This window comes from Pinus tabuliformis, chromosome 9, assembly GCF_031772625.1.
Source record: "Pinus tabuliformis cultivar Carrire ecotype Pingquan chromosome 9, CPIR1, whole genome shotgun sequence".
In the NCBI taxonomy this organism is placed as follows: domain Eukaryota; kingdom Viridiplantae; phylum Streptophyta; class Pinopsida; order Pinales; family Pinaceae; genus Pinus; species Pinus tabuliformis.
This window is the reverse complement of record NC_142307.1, coordinates 1,410,523,391-1,410,533,567: the sequence shown is the minus strand read 5'-3', so window position 1 is coordinate 1,410,533,567 and position 10,177 is coordinate 1,410,523,391.

The following is a 10,177-nucleotide window of genomic DNA, read 5'->3' as shown; positions in this document are numbered from 1 at the left end:
CCTGCACCCAACATTTTGGCGCCATTGCCGGGGAGGCGATTTGATTTGGTAAGAATTTTCTAATTATACAATAGAGGTAATTTTTCCTTTATTTTTGCAGTATTGTTTGGAAAAGCTTCTTTTATTGTTGTTAATTGATTTTTGACAACATTTTTTATTAGAAGTTGTTTGTTATTTTTCTTTCTTTTTTGAAATGAATGCCTAGAAAAGGTAAGGGTTCGAAGCCCACTAAGGGTCGAAATAATTCCGAAAACAATTCTCATATTGGGTCTCCTTCTGTAAGCAGGAATTCCAATCTAATTCAAACCCATCACGTAGGAACAATCCACTTGGACTCTGGTGACAACAACTTAGGTGTGGTTCAGCCTGTTGAGAGCAAAAGGGAAACAATGGTGGACCATGAAGATCATGTGGAAGAGATTGGTGAAAACCAGGTAAGTGGAGAACAATCCACTTTTGTGTTTCCAATTGTGGATCCTGATACTGTGGCGCAAATGAAGAATATTCCACCATCAACTCTCCCTCATTTCCATGGTAAGGTTCATGAAGATCTTGACTCTTTTCTATTCGTGTTTGATATTCTGTGTAGAAGTTATGATTATTCAACTAACACTCAAAAGTTAAGATTATTTCCTGTTACTCTCAAGGAATCAACTGTACGCTGGTTTATGGGGTTAGGAGGAAACACTATAACCTCTTGGGATCAGATGAAGAGAGTGTTTTTGTGTAAATATCAGGAATATTGCAAAACTCGGGACATGCAGGATGAGATTTTGACAATCATACAGGATGATGATGAAACTCTTGAAGATTACCTAGAAATATTTCTGTATATTTTACAAAGGTCGAAAATTAAGCTTGATCCCAGTACTATTATAACGTTGTTCTTAAGAGGACTTATTGATAATGATAGAAATAATTTAATTCTGTTAGGACAAGGTGATATTTCTCAACAAACTTTTGAAAAAATTGGTGAATTATGTAGGAAATTTTCAAGAAATCAATATAGATCCGGTAGAGGAACTCGAAATAGAAATAGAAAAACTGAATCTACTGATGCTATGTGTTATCACTTAGAACTAAAAATTTGATGCATATAATTTTCTATCCTAGCCCGATGACAAAGGTTTGTGTTAGTTTAATTTAGTTTTAATTTTCTTCCCTTAGGATTTGGAGTTTTAAAGAGTTTTTAACTCAAGTCATTCTCAACTCCCATTGGTTCTCCTCCACCCATCAGTGTTCTATAGCCACATCTTGTCTTATCCGAGTCACCATGTCTTTTAGTAATTTCCCAGCATAATTCCCATTCGCCAGTTTCGCAGTGCAATCATGATTAGGCAGTTTCGCAGCGCAATCATGATTAAGCAATTTCGTAGCGCATCATGATTAGGCAGTTTCGCAGCGCATCATTAAAATTTAAAACTAACAGCACTGCGAAATCATGGATTCGTGCATTCCGCAGCGAATATTTCCCGAAATGTCAAGTCCGTTAGGTGAGTCATCAGTCATGTCCTCTCATGTCAGCTTATGTACCTCTCTTATCACGTTTGAATGCTCATTGCCACTATCACCACCACTAGATCTGTTGATATGCACGAAGTATCATTCCCAAGAAATTTTACCGTGCATAAACCTTAATGATGGCCGTAGGTTCTGCATGAGTGACAAATCTGCAAGATTATGTATTGAAAGGTTTTAAATGGAAGAGTTTAAATTTCAAGTGAGGCTGATAATCAAGCGAGGCTGACAATCAAGTGAGGCCGAATTAAAAAGAAGCTGAATCACAATTTCAACCGGAGCTGTTAGTCTTTGTGTGCGAAGATTTGGAAGAATCCATGGAGAAAAAAGAGCACAGATCCGACAAATGTCTAAGGACTGAACCTAAGGGCCTGGATATAATGTTGAGAGATGAAGGGGTGAAGAAAGCGTTTAAAAACGGCGGGTGCTGGAACTTTTGCAAAAAGCTACAAGGAGGGCATGCACAGGTAACTAAAGAATTTGCACTTATCTTCACCGGTCTGAATTTAAAGGTAGCCATGTTAGAAGTGCAGGTTTCTCCAGAAGCGATTTCTGCTGTGACAGAGATCCCAAGAGGACAGGAGGAATGGTTTAAAAATTTCAAATTTGACATGAATCCTTGTAAGGAGTTTTTAAAAGATGCATATGTAAATGAAGATTTAACTAAGGCAGTGCCCAGGAATTATGTCAAGGAACATTATGCTCTTTTACTCACCTGCATACAGAAATATTTGACTTGTGAAGGAAGGTATAACAAGGTTTATTCTTACCATTTCAAACTGCTTTTGCATTTCACTGGGAAAGTCTCCATAGACCTACCTTTTTATTTGTTCCGTAGCTTGAGTAAGATGTGTGATAAGGTGCAGCTGAGGAAAGAGGACTGTGAAACCTCTTTGTTTCATCATGGTTTGATCAAGCTACTGGTTTTAGATGGCCTCCAGAAGATAGACAGAGACTGGAATTCTTTTATTTTTATGGCTGGATTCCAAAGCAAGACTGGCCTCACTCCTCAACCGGCCAAAGATTTCACAATAGCTGAGCTCCAAAAAGAGGCAAGAGCCAAAAGGGTTCCAAAGTCACAGCTAAGAAAACCAGTGAAGCCTCTCATCATCCAAGATCAACCTCAGCAAATAACTAAGGAAAAAGCTCATGGTAAGAAGACTATACCTGAAACAAGCACATCGAAAATAGTCTCAAGGGTAAGAACAAGAAGTCAAATAAATAAGGAAAAAGGTAAAGCTATAGCAGTCGAAGACAGTCCAGTATCCAAGGCAAGTTTGAATGATTTATTACATGCTATTGAATTCGAGCAATCTCTACCAGTTCAAATCGACTTGATGCAGTCAGAACAAGAAAGCACCAAGAAATCCAAGGCCTCAAAAAGGCTCAAATTTGATGTGCCAGCTGAGGAATTCGTTTTTAAACCTAGAAGACCTATGACAAGGAGATTCCAGCAAGTACAGGAAGCACTGCCAAGAACAGAGGAAACAGGGGAAGAGACACAGAAAAACGCAAGCAAAACAGCCATCACATCTCAAGGAGATAATATAGCAGCCATAAAGAGCCAATTAGAAACAGCTAAATATGAGATTGCCAAATTGAAGAAGGCCGCTAGAAAACATGCAGTCATACATGCAAAGTATTATAAAGCTCTATGGAAAGGGAGTGAAACCCTAGAAGCTCAGTTGAATTCAGTGGTTGATGGCCATGCACAATTTCACACCTGGACAGTACCAGCAATCAAAGAAGCCAAGTATATCAGAAGGATTAATATGCAACTGAGAGCTGGGAATAGAGCTATGAGGAAACAAATTGAAGATTTGAAGACACAACTAAGCCGGCTGCCTGCTAAATGAATTTTTCACTTCAAGTAAGGTTTTGTTTCAAAGTTTTGACAAATTTGCTTAATCTTATTTCTCTGAGGAAATATAAATCCCTTTTCAACATGTGGAAAGTCGAAGGGAGTTTTTGGCAATCAAATATTCGGTTGATAAAGATCTCGGGTCAAAGGCAAACTGTTTTAAATAACTCAGCAGTTTCGTAGCGCGCTACGAAACTGCTGAAAGTGATGATTTTAACGTAAATCAAACAGTTTGAATTATGAGCGGGAATTTTGAAAAGGAAATGCCTAAAGGGAATGCAAGAGATCATCTGGAGTTGTCAACAGTCAATCAGGTCAAGACAGGTGGATATTTTAAAAGGTTGAATATTCAAATTCAATTTTAAATTTTTGTTATAAAGTCCCTTGATCACCGTTCAAGATATATCAAACGGTTTGCCTACAACAAACTTTTGCCTGCACGCATGTTCATGGACAAAGCTTACAGCACATCAAAAACGTGGCAGTCTTCCACATTTTGGGTAATTAAAGGCGAAAGAACGTGCTTCTGTGCATACGAAGATTTTGGAAAAAATTGAAGCCGAGAAGCAAGGGTAACCTCCTAATATTTCTGAGCAGTTAAAAAGTTTCAACATCCAAGGTCAACATGGGGCATTAAATACCCATCTCAGCCATCTCAGCCAAACTAAAAGAGGACCAGCTGTCAAAGAACGAGGAGAAGCCATCATGCATATAATATGGAGTTAGAGTCATAGTAGATTTAGAACTCTAAAAAAGCTCCAGTCAGCACTTTATTGTATTTATTAGTTAGTTAAATAGTTGATAGGTGTCATTAGAGGTAGTTATCGAATTCCCCTCATGCTGGAGGAGGAATCTCGAACAGTTAGAATAAGAATTCTATATATAGCTGAAACAACAATGTAATGAGGGTTGGAAAACTTTATAACAGAGCATAGTATTTGGCTTATGTAAGGACTCACTTTCAGTAATATAATTTTGATTTTACTTCTCAGGATTCATGAAGGATTTCCTATATTCAGAATGTGTGATGCTGTCCTTTTCTTAGTTTTGTTTACAATGGTATGGATGTATAATCACTCAGAATTCACTGAATGTGCTCTGATTTCCTGTATGCATCTATAAATTGTGTGGTTCCTTATGAGTGTATATTCTGAATATTCAAATGCAGAATGCCATGACTTCTATGTAAAGTCAAGATCATTGTTTATTAAGGTGTTGTTGACTCCATAGGCCCAATGGATACTTGTTTAATGTATTTCCAGCAGCCATATTGGTCATAGTTATTCTACAAGAGTTAGCCATCTTACTTTAAATCAAAATCATTAACACATCCAGAGAGAGCCCTCTCAGGTTGAGGAGGCTAAGCCTCAGCCTAAATTAGGTTTGAAATAGTTACTTAAAGTCAACCTGACCAGCAGCCTATCAGGGTCTGATTTTGAGATAACACTATGATTATTGGACTAGAAAATAAAATGGAAAACATGAAAATTGATATAATGAATACTGTTACCAAACAATTGGACTCTTTAAAATTTCAGCAAAAACTCATGAAGGAACAAGAGTCATTATGTATTTTCTGTCCTAAATGTAGAGACAAGCATCCTCCTAAAGAGTGTCCTCTTAATTTGAAAGAAACTAATAAGTGTGCTATTTGTGCAGAAGACTATGTCACAAAAAAATGTCCCTCTATACCAGGACTTAAAGCTGTATTTATAGGGGAAAGCCTGAAGCTGAATACTTGTATGCTATGGGAGAAAGAAGGAATTGGCCTCAAGTAGGTGCAGGTATGGCTCCTGAATTTTCTCCACACTATTTTGGTTATAAGTCACATGCATATTCTTATCCTAACACTAATCAGTGGTGGCAGTATGGGAATCAATATCAGCAAGGGCAACCTTCTCAACCATGGCATTAAGGTTGGAGAGGGCCAACTCATTCTCCATGTTCCTACCAGCCACCCATGCAGTCATATCCATCTACGCATACACCTTATTCAATGCCTCAACTTCCGAGTTAGTCTACTCCATCGTTGGCCTTACCTCCGCCTTTTCGACCTCCTCAGTTGCCCGCTCAACCTATGCCCAATCATAACAATAATAAACTAGTGAAAATTCTCTATGTAAAAAACCCACCTTTACCATTCGAGTACCAGTCTATTCCAGTTGGGGTTCATGATATTCAATTAAGATCGGGAAGGACTGTAACATCAGAAAATTAGAAGCAACCTAGAGTGACTGTTGAAGAGAAAGGAGAAGAGGAAACTCTTAACCATTCTTCGAAAGCTGTCACTAAGCAGCCCTTACCCTCTAAATCCTTGCCATCTTCTTCCAACTAGCCTCCCTTCCCAGAGAGGCTAGTAATGGAAAGAAGTGAGCCTATTTCTGAGACTAGCTTGGCATCAGAGCTTCAAAATATTTTCATTAAGATACCTTTGCTTCAAGCCATCAAAGAGATCCCCATTTGTACCAAGATTATTAAGGAACTTTGTCTCAAGAAACCCGGGAGGAAGAGATTGGAACCCCAAACCATTCAATTTTTTGGTTGGGCAGCAGAGTTGATGACATATGTGTGTCTATGGAAAAATATATTGATCCTGGAAACCCTGTTGTCTCAGTTCAGATTGGTAATGTCCTTATCTCTAATGTTCTTATAGACCTGGGGGTAGCCATTAATGTCATGACTAAGCAAACCATGGATCAACTTCGATTATCTCATCTTCGCCCTACTCCCACTGTGCTTGACTTAGCAGATAGATCTAAAATTAAGCCAGAAGGAGTATTGGATGATGTGATCATCTCATTAGATTCTTGGGAATATCTTGCTGATTTCATTGTGCTTCAGCGAAAGAACCCAGTAGGAGAACATCCCTTGATCTTGGGTCGATCGTGGCTTGCTACAGCCGATGCATATATTGGATGTCGTTTCGGTGATATGTATATTTTGTATGGAGATTCTGGGAAGAAAGTTATCTTATACCCCCCTACCGGATCCATTCAGGATCTTCGAGATACTTTATGGTTAGATCAAAGCAGTGATGAGGAGACTCAGCCCATTTCCCTTATCCATCATTATACTGGGTCTTCATAAGAAGACGAGATTCAAGATTTCCTGAATAATCTAGACACTCTGCCTAATTTTGAGCCATTGAGCCATATTTTTAGCCTAGATTTTCAAGATAATCATGATTCTCATTCTTCTGTATCACTGCATTTGACCACTCCCTTGAGTACTCCTAAGCTTGATACTACTCTTGTTGAGATTAGCCCTGGTAAATCCTTGCATATTAGTTAAGATTTGGACTCATCTTAGCAAGAGCAGCTTGTGAATTTCTTGCAAAACCATCTTAGTGCCTTTGCTTGGGGCTATGAAGATATGAAGGGTATTCCTCCTGAAACTTGTACACTTCATATCTATATTCAGGAAGGAACCTGACCTATCTGAAAACTCCAAAGGCGAATGAATCCAACTCTAAGAGATATTGTGAAGGAAGCAGTACAAAAACTCTTGGATGCTGGTTTTATTTATCCTATTTCCGACAGTCAGTGGGTCTCTCCATTAGTGCTAGTACCTAAGAAATATGGAAGATGGCGTATTTTTATTGATCATCGAGAATTAAACAAAGCCACTCTCAAATATTATTTCCCTCTCCCTTTCATTGACCAGGTGCTTGATACCCTTGCAGGAAAGAAATATTTTTCCTTTTTGGATGGCTTCAGTGGTTATAACCAGATACAAATTGCACTCAAAGATCAGTATAAAACTACTTTTACATGTCCATGGGCTACATTTTCTTATAAAGTGCTTCCCTTTGGTCTTTGTAATGCCCTGACTACCTTTCAAAGGACAGTCCTAGCCATTTTTTCTAATCTAGAATTTGTAGAAATTTATATGGATGACTTTTTTGTGTTTGCTGATTCTTTTCAGGAAGCTCTCAAAAAGCTGGAGAAAGTACTTCTTCATTGTTAGGAAGCCCATCTTGGCTTGAGTGACAAGAAATGTAGATTAATGTGTAAAGCAGGAGTGGTACTTGGCCATTTGATTTCTGGTAAAGGTATCCAGGTTGATCCAGCAAAGATTGAAACCATTTTGCATCTTCCTACACCCAAAACTCAAAGGGAAGTAAGAGGTTTTTTAGGACATGCTGGTTACTATAGAAGATTCATTGAATTTTTTTCTAAGATAGCTTCCCCTCTTTTCCGACTTATAGCTAAGGATAGTGAATTTTTGTGGACCACAAATTACCAACAGTGTTTTGAAACATTGAAGGAAAAGTTAGTACATGCACCAGTTTTGAGAGGTCTTAACTGGTCCCTACCTTTTCACATTTCTCCTAATGCTTCAGATTTGGCTATTGGCACAGCTTTAGGATAAGAGGAAAATAAGCACTCCTATGCTATTTATTATATTAGTAAGAATTTGTCTTCCATTGAATTAAATTATACAGTTACAGAGAAAGAGTTTTTAGCTGTAATTTTTGCAATTAATAAGTTCAGGAACTATATTACAGGATATGAAATATTTGTACATACTGACCATTCCGCAATTAAATATTTGATGAACAAACCATTGACTAGCAGTAGAGTGACTAGGTGGTTACTATTATTGCAGGAATTTAATATTACTATTGTCGATAGACCAAGAAAATCTAATGTTATAGCGGATTTTCTTTCTAGATTAGATAATCCCGGTGAAGCAACTCATGTTAATGATGATTTTCTGGATGAACATATTTTTGCTATGTCAATAGATTCTCCGTGGTTTGCTGACATTGCTAATTATTTGGTTACTGGGAAAACACCACCCCACTTGTCCGCTCGTGAAAATCAGAATATTATTTAGAAAAGTGCTGCATACTCCTGGATTCAAGGAGATCTCTTTTACACTGGTCTAGATCTGATTATCCGTAGGTGTGTAAGAGAGGAGGAAGTGTTTGACATATTGAAATCTGCTCATGATGAACTTTGTGGAGGCCACTTCGCTGATAAGCAGATTGCATATAAAGTATTGTCTACTGGTTACTTTTGGCCTTCCTTGTTTAAGGATTCCAAACAATGTGTCAAGCGATGTGATAACTGTCAATGAATGGGCTAGCCCAATCAAACCAATGAAATGCCTTTATGCCCCCAAATTATGATTGAGCCATTTGAAAAATGGGCTATTGATTTTATAGGGCCAATAAATCCAACGTTATTAAGTAAAAAGCATATCTTGGTTTGTACAGATTTTGTTACAAAATGGGTAGAAGCTAAAGCTGTTTCCTTTGCTATAGAAAAATTTGTTGTTGATTTTCTTTTTACTGAAACCTTTACTAGATTTGGTGTGCTTAGAGAAATTATTTCTGACAATGGTCCGCAGTTTATTTCTAATCTGGTACAGGGTGTGATGGAGCAATACAAGATCCGGCACAGGAAATCCACGCCGTATCACCCGCAAGCAAATGGCCAGGTGGAATCCACAAACAAAGTGATCGAGTCCATTCTTACAAAGACAGTAAATATGCATCAGAAAGACTGGGTTGAAAGATTACCAGAAGATTTGTGGGCATACAGAACCACTTGGATAAATAGCACGGGACATACACCATATGAGCTGGTATATGGAAAACAGGTTCTGTTACCAATTGAATTCCAGATCAAAACTTTCAGAATTGCAGTTCAGTTAGGATTGGATCTCTCTGAGGCACAACAAAAACATCTTCTCTAATTAAATGAGTTAGATGAATTTCGTAGGGATGCTGTTCATTAGAACATACTAATTCAGCAGCAACACAAAAGGTGGCATGGCAAGTCTATTCAGAAAAAGAAATTCCAACCAGGTGATTGGGTGCTCCTTTATGATTCTAGATTTAAAATTTTTAAAGGGAAATTCCATACATGTTGGATGGGACCTTATGAAGTGCTCCGAGTATTCGAGAGTGGAGCAGTAGAAGTTAAAACTATTGATGGACAAAATTCAGTATTCTAGGTAAATGGACACAGATTAAAGAAGTATTTTTTGCCACTTACCAGGAAAGATTTTCCACAGCAAGTCCAACAAAAATTCGGGACGGTAGTGGTGAATGGTAATACCAACCTTTTGAAAACATGAATTCTTCTTCTTCTTAAAAATTAAAAAAAAAATAATACAAAAAAAACTAAAGATAAAAACATTTTCCTGTAATTATGAAAATCAGTTCGCTGACATGATTGCAGAAGGATCAACCTGAAAACTAGCTTGCTGGCAGGAAGATAAAAAATTTATAATAAAAAGAAAATGTTGCTTGATCTTTAGATATGCTAGCGACCACCAAGTAAAAGCAGGTTCAACATAACCAACCTTTATACAATTTGGGTAATTAGCATGGATATTTTTATTCAAGTAACGCTTAATTTTCGCTGCAGTTATTTTTTTCTTGCACCAGTGCAGGCAGACATTCCAGAATTTTTTTTTCCTTTCTTCATATTCCGCTTTCGTAATATTCCCTCAGTTTTCTTCTTCAATCCCAGAATAATTAATCTTCCCATATTCTTCTGAATTTACCCTGTCTGTTTCATAAAAACCCCACTTTACCCTTGAATTTTTTTCCCTATGCCACTTCTGTTTATCCCCTTGTGTGGTACTATTGCTGGAATCCCTGTAACAGAATTCCTTACCATTTTGAAATTTCCCTTTTCCCACTTCTTTGTTCCCTCATGAATTCATTGTAGGATATCACACACAAAGAGAAAAAGGATATGCTCTGAAGCATCAAGAAAGGGCGAAGCAAATTTCCAGTATAAGTTGAGGAAGCCATGTTGGAAGTCCAGCCTATATTTTATT